Source organism: Alosa pseudoharengus, unplaced genomic scaffold, assembly GCF_046254945.1.
Source record: "Alosa pseudoharengus isolate Yale_2024_CS ecotype anadromous, Long Island Sound unplaced genomic scaffold, YU_APseudo_1.1 YU_APseudo_1.1_scf_4, whole genome shotgun sequence".
NCBI lineage: Eukaryota > Metazoa > Chordata > Actinopteri > Clupeiformes > Clupeidae > Alosa > Alosa pseudoharengus.
This window is the reverse complement of record NW_027468774.1, coordinates 2,075,159-2,082,658: the sequence shown is the minus strand read 5'-3', so window position 1 is coordinate 2,082,658 and position 7,500 is coordinate 2,075,159.

Genomic DNA, 7,500 nt, shown 5'->3' with positions numbered 1-7,500 from the left:
CATCATAATTAGTACTTTGTTGCAGCTCCTCTAACTTTTATGACATCTGAGGCACAGACTTCACTAAAGTAGATATTCTTCATCAATCAGACTACAACTGTGTGTGTGTGTGTGTGTGTGGCAGGGGAACTGTCTGTGTGTGTCTGGCAGGGAAACTGTGTGTGTATGTGTGTGTGTGGCAGGGGAACTGTGTGTGTGTGTGTGTGGGTGTATGTGGCAGGGGAACTGTGTGTGTGTGTGGCAGGGGAACGGTGTGGGCGTGTGTGTGTGTGTGGCAGGGGAACTGTGTGGGTGTGTGTGTGTGTGTGTGGCAGGGAACTGTGTGGGTGTGTGTGGCAGGGGAACTGTGTGGGTGTGTGTGTGTGTGTGTGTGGCAGGGACTGTGTGGGTGTGTGTGTGTGTGTGTGTTAGACTGGGGCAGGGGAACTGTGTGTGTGTGTGTGTGGCAGGGGAACTGTGTGTGTGTGTGTGTGGCAGGAGAACTGTGTGGATGTGTGTGTGTGGCAGGGAACTGTGTGTGTGTGTGTGTGGCAGGGGAACTGTGTGGGTGTGTGTGTGTGGCAGGGAACTGTGTGTGTGTGTGTGTGTGTGTGTGTGGCAGGGGAACTGTGTGGGTGTGTGTGTGTGGCAGGGAACTGTGTGGGTGTGTGTGTGCGTGGCAGGGGAACTGTGTGGGTGTGTGTGGAAGGGGAACTGTGTGTGTGTGTGTGTGGCAGGGGAGCTGTGTGTGTGTGTGGCAGGGGAACAGGGTTTATTGGGTTAGACTTCATTAGGAGCCCATGGTCAGCCAGACCTCCAGACCATTATGATGTCACTTCCTGTTAGTCTGAGAGGGCTGATGCCGACTAATAGAACAGGGTGTGTCACATTACAGCAGCACTGCATAGGGGACGCACACACGCTCGCACATACACACGCATACACACACACACACGTACATGTACACACACACATACACACACACACACACATGCGCACACACACATATACACAGGTTCTCAGCAGTTCAGTGTAGGCAATGCGCGAACACACACACACACAAACACAGACACACAGTTGTCCTGCCACACACACACACACACACACACACACACAGAGAGTTCTCCTGCCACACACACACACCATCTCTTCTCCTCTGTCTTTTCTCTTCCTCTCCCACCCTTTCTTCTTTCTTCCTCTCCTCCTGCACCCTCTTCTGTCTGTGTGTGTGTCTGTGTGTGTGTGTGTGTGCGTGTGTCTGTGTGTGTGTGTGTACGTGTGTGTGTACCCTCTTCTGTCTGTGTGTGTGTGTGTCTGTGTGTGTGTGTGTGTGTGTGTACGTGTGTGTGTGTGTGTGTGTGTGTGTGTGTATGTGTGTGTGTACCCTCTTCTGTCTGTGTGTGTGTCTGTGTGTGTGTATGTGTGTGTGTGTACGTGTGTGTGTACCCTCTTCTGTATGTGTGTGTCAGGGTTGTGCACAATTCCAATTGCAATTCTGCTTCCTGTTTGCTACCTCAATTGAGATGCAAGGGAAATTTGAGAGCCAGTTTCAATTCAGTTCTGGAATTCTGCACAACCCTGGTGTGTGTGTGTGTGTGTGTGTGTGTGTTCATGCACTCTGCATCAGCCTCTGCTGCCTTCTGGTGGGCGTAAAACAGTAAAGCACCCTGACCTCCTGCAGTAAAGCACCCTAATCCTGACCTCCTGCAGTAAAGCTCCCTGACCTCCTGCAGTAAAGCACCCTAATCCTGACCTCCTGCAGTAAAGCTCCCTGACCTCCTGCAGTAAAGCACCCTAACCCTGACCTCCTGCAGTAAAGCGCCCTGACCTCCTGCAGTAAAGCACCCTGACCTCCTGCAGTAAAGCACCCTAACCTCCTGCAGTGACACACCCTAACCCTGACCTCCTGCAGTAAAGCATCACTTCCTGCAGTAAAGCGCCCTGACCTCCTGCAGTAAAGCACTCTGACCTCCTGCAGTGACACACCCTAACCCTGACCTCCTGCAGTAAAGTATCACTTCCTGCAGTAAAGCACCCTGACCTCCTGCAGTAAAGCACCCTGACCTCCTGCAGTGACACACCCTAACCCTGACCTCCTGCAGTAAAGCACCCTGACCTCCTGCGGTGACGCACAGTGATGCCAGTAACCTTTACTTAATAACGCGTTACTCTATCTGACCAATATTTTCGGTAACGAGTAATCTAATGCGCTACACTGTAACAAGATTCCGTGATTTTCACAGCATCACTGCTGTTTTTGGGGAAAATGTGTACTGTATTTGTGAATACAGTATGTTGCTGTGGTTTCGCTATGAATTATGGTCAAAAATGGTCAAACTACAGTAATAAAAATTTGCTGCGAATCATAACACAGTAATAAATCTGACTCCTCCCTCACTTGTCAGCTTTTTGAAAATTTTGAAAAAACATGGCGGAAAATCAGTTGGGGTTTTCTGTTTTCTTTTTGCACATAAATACAAAGTTAAGCTCCCAGATAGCAAGGTGACATTGATATTATGTTGATTTTCCATCCAAATCATCATTTTGAAAAGATATTGAAAAGTCATGGATTTATGGATTACTGGGAAATTTTGACGTGGTGATTGAAACGTGCACCGCGCGACGACGTTTGAACTGTCCGGCGGGAGATCATTTTTGAGCAACAGTTCAGTCAGTCAGACCAACGGTGTTCAGCACTCTGACAAGTTCGCAGCTCCACCTTAATGGTAAGCAAGCATTTATTTATGTAACGTTAATGTTTCATTGTGAAAGTGTACTACATTACATTCGGGCATGTGTACAGTCTATGTACGTTGTACTGTCTAACTTACAACTCATCCATGCTTGTTGGATCAACTAAGTAAGTAGCAGCTAACGTTAGGCTAGCTATCATAGTTGCTGTTGCTGTGACGGTGGCATTAACATTAATGTTTTATGTTACGTTAACGTTATGGCAGTCTCATTTATATTAGGCCTACCTTAGTTCTCAGTAAGTTACAGTTTATTATATTCATATCATTTATATAAAACATTCACTAGTAGTGCTAGGCCTAGTATGTTACTGTCACAAATGTTAGGCTGAAGATGATGTGCTGCTGGTTAACGTTAACGTGGAGGTTTAGCTGACTTATGTAACGTTAACTCCCCGTAATCATGTACGGTTTTGTGAGTTTAATAGGCGAACTTTAGCAATATTGATATAAGTTAACTTTAAGTCACATCTGACTATCATTAACCGTTGTTCGGACGAACAGCGCGAATGGCTGTTGCTGCAAGCAAACATCATCAATGATCTCACCCAGCTGGCTAACGTTAAATATACCTTGCGAAACTGAGTTATGCTAACACCATCTTCAGCCTGGCATTTTGACAGTAAACTCAAAAAACATACAGTATATATATATATACTGTATGTTTTTTACAAGTTGGTAAACTAGTTATTAGCCGTAGTGGGTAGTGGTAGTTGATATTGTTTTCATTACGGCTGTCTGTTTAATTGCGCTTAGACTGGCCTTGGTGTCGTGAGTTTTTAGAGGGGGTGGTGTTTTTAAGTGTAGCTGGACTAAGTAGATTGTTAACGTTAGCTTTACTGAACTCAACTCGTTTTTCTGGAGCTGCGTCCGCACTTGCTGTAAGTTTTAATTGTATGGGAGTCTCGTGTTGTTAAGGGATTTGTTTATGTAGTTGTCATAGTTACAAGTTGGTAAACTAGTTATTAGCCGTAGTGGGTAGTGGTAGTTGATATTGTTTTCATTAAGGCTGTCTGTTTAATTGCGCTTAGACTGGCCTTGGTGTCGTGAGTTTTTAGAGGGGGTGGTGTTTTTAAGTGTAGCTGGACTAAGTAGATTGTTAACGTTAGCTTTACTGAACTCAACTCGTTTTTTTCTGGAGCTGCGTCCGCACTTGCTGTAAGTTTTAATTGTATGGGAGTCTCGTGTTGTTAAGGGATTTGTTTATGTAGTTGTCATAGTTACAAGTTGGTAAACTAGTTATTAGCCGTAGTGGGTAGTGGTAGTTGATATTGTTTTCATTACGGCTGTCTGTTTAATTGCGCTTAGACTGGCCTTGGTGTCGTGAGTTTTTAGAGGGGGTGGTTTTCCGCGTGATCAATTAGGACTAGCATTTAAAGTGGTTATTGTGCTGGAGCGTCAGCGGAGGCGTCAGCGCTCGTGTGCAGCCGTCCTCGTGTGAAGACTTACTCGTGTCAAGACGAATCGAGTCTACCTGCGACGAGTCCACCGAGCAAGGACACAAGCAAGGCACCTCTCAGATAAGTTTCACTCTTGTCTCACCTTGTCTTGTTAGCTGACAATCCTTCTAATAATGTGCCTTCAACATATTCCTGTATCCGGTCAGGTTAATAAGCGTACTGGTGTTGAAAGGCAACAATCAGTTCAGCAGGCTTGTCCTACTTTTTCTGTAGGGTTGTGGAATTGCCAATCTGCAGTGAATAAAGCGGACTTCATTCCTGCTCTGGCCTCACAGTTATCGCTTCAATTGCTTGCGCTTACAGAGACGTGGATTAGGCCGGAGAATACTGCCACGCCTGCAGCGTTGTCGACCAGTTATGCTTTTTCGCATACCAGTCGTTCGTCTGGTAGAGGAGGCGGGACAGGCTTTCTCGTCTCTGATGATTGGAGGTTTACACAGTTGCTGCCTGCTCAGGTCCACAACTCGTTTGAATATCATGCCATCATGATAACTGAACCATACAAATTATACTTGGTGGTTATTTATCGCCCTCCAGGACAACTTGGGAACTTTGTGAACGAGTTGGACATTCTACTGTCTGCTATTCCAATGGATGCATGCCCATTATTAATCCTTGGCGATTTTAATATTCATTTGGATAACTCGTCTGCAATTGACTTCCTGTCCTTACTCTCCTCATTTAATGTCACACGTGTCCACAGTCCTCCTACTCACAAGGCTGGTAAAGATCTTGATTTAATTCTGGTACGTAACTGTAATACAGACAAGGTTTTGGTTAATCCATTACATGTATCGGATCATCACTTTATCAGATTCTCTGTGTGTCTCCTGGATAACCCAGCTGCTCCTCCTCCGATAATTTCGTTCCGGCGTAATCTCAGAAGCCTCTCAAGTGACCATTTTGCAACATTAGTAACATCTGCTTTACCTACTCCTAGCTCATTCTTGACACTTGAGGTTAATGACGCTACAGAGACTCTCTGCTCTACACTGGCATCTTGTCTGAATGCAGCATGTCCTCTTTCCTCAAGACCTACTCGTTCTAAACCTCGCCATCCATGGCTGACGAACAGTATAGTCTCAGTACGAAAGGAACTTAGAGCTGCTGAGAGGAAATGGCGTAAATCCAGAGATGGAAATGATCTTAGTAACTACCAGTCTTTGCTGTCATCCTTTTCATCCACTGTTACACTTGCAAAAAAGGCATTCTATCAAAGCAAGATTGAGAGCGCCACTGACAGTAGACAACTTTTTTCTACTTTCAAATCTCTCCTCAATCCTCCACCACCACCATCAACTACTTCACTGTCAGCAAATGACTTTGCAACATTTTTCACTGAAAAAGTTGCTAAAATAAGTGCTCAGTTTGATGCTCCTATAAGGAGGGCTTTGCCTTGTGTTAGTATGACCGCATCATTTGACTCTTTCTCTCCTCTTGATGAGGAAGCAGTCTCTCAATTGCTTCAGCGATGTCGTCCAACAACATGCCCATTAGATCCTGTCCCGTCCACTCTTCTACAGTCTATCTCACCCGCTGTTCTACCAGCAGTCACACATGTATTTAATGCTTCACTCAGTTCTGGAATAGTTCCTTATTCTTTTAAACAGGCTAGGGTTACACCTCTGCTAAAGAAAAGTACACTTAATCCAACTGAGGTGAAGAACTACAGACCTGTCTCCCTTCTTCCTTTCTTGTCAAAGGTTTTGGAGAAAGTGGTCTTCAAGCAAGTTTGTGACTTTCTTCATCAGAATAATCTACTAGACCCTATGCAGTCTGGTTTCAAGAGTGGTCATTCTACTGAAACTGCTCTTCTGTCTGTGACTGAAGCATTGAGAGTAGCTAAGTCCTCTGCTCAGTCATCAGTATTAATTCTACTAGATTTATCTGCAGCCTTTGATACTGTTAACCATGACATTCTCCTATCTATACTATCTGAACTGGGAATTTCTGGAAAAGCTCTTGACTGGTTTGAATCTTACCTTAAAGGGCGTTCTTTCAACGTGTCTTGGCAGGGACAAGTATCTAAGTCTCATGCCCTCACCACAGGTGTGCCTCAGGGATCAGTATTAGGACCCTTGCTTTTCTCTATTTACACCACTTCCTTAGGTGATACTATTCGCTCCCATGGATTTGACCATCACTGTTATGCAGACGACACTCAACTTTACCTGTCTTTCCCACCTGATGACTCTAGTGTTTCCCACCGGATTTCTGCATGCCTTAAGGATATTTCAGCCTGGATGAAAGATCGGCACCTTCAGCTTAATCTCTCAAAAACAGAGTTTTTGGTGTTTCCAGCTAAAACAGCTATTCCCCAACAGATTAACATCCAGCTTGACTCAACTTCACTGACCCCAACTAGATCGGCACGAAACTTGGGCGTTGTAATTGATGACCGACTTAACTTCTCTGAGCATATAGCTTCTATTGCAAAATCATGCCGGTTTATGCTTTACAACATTAGGAAGATCAGACCTTATCTGACACAAGATTCCACACAACTTCTTGTTCAGACCATGGTCATCTCTAAGCTGGACTATTGTAATTCACTGTTAGCTGGCTTACCCGCTTGTGTAACAAGATCATTACAGCTGATTCAAAATGCTGGAGCACGCCTGGTCTTCAATCAGCCAAAGAGGACACATGTAACTCCTCTCCTAGTTACTCTCCATTGGCTCCCTATAGTAGCCAGAATTAAATTTAAATCTCTCACTTTGGCCTATAGGACACTAACTAGATCTGCTCCTAGTTATTTTAATTCAATAATCAAGCCTTACATCCCCAACCGCCCACTGCGGTCTTCTGGTGAGCGTATGTTGTGTCGACCAGTCATAAAAACTGGGTCTAATTCCAGACTCTTTTCTTCAGTGGTTCCATGTTGGTGGAATGAACTGCCCAGTGGTCTCCGTTCCTGTGGTAGTTTTGGGTCGTTTAAGAGGGGTCTAAAGACATTCCTATTCAACATATACTTAGTTGTTTAAGCGCTTATGTGTTATGGTTTATATAATGTTGTTTTATTTTAATTGGGCTGTTAATTAATTTGACATTATTGTTTATTATTGATATTCTCCTTAATGTAGTCTTAGCATGTTATTGTTTTATATTATTGATTGAATTGACATTATTGTTTTTATTATTGCCTTTCCCCTTTTTTACATTGCTTTTTTATTAGGCTATTGATTGAATTGATATTATTGTGTACTACAACTATTCTCCTTACTATATTTGACCTAGATTTTAATCTGTTCCCTGTTCATTTTTAAATATTATTATGTTGTTTTGTATTTATATGTCGCTTTGGACAAAGA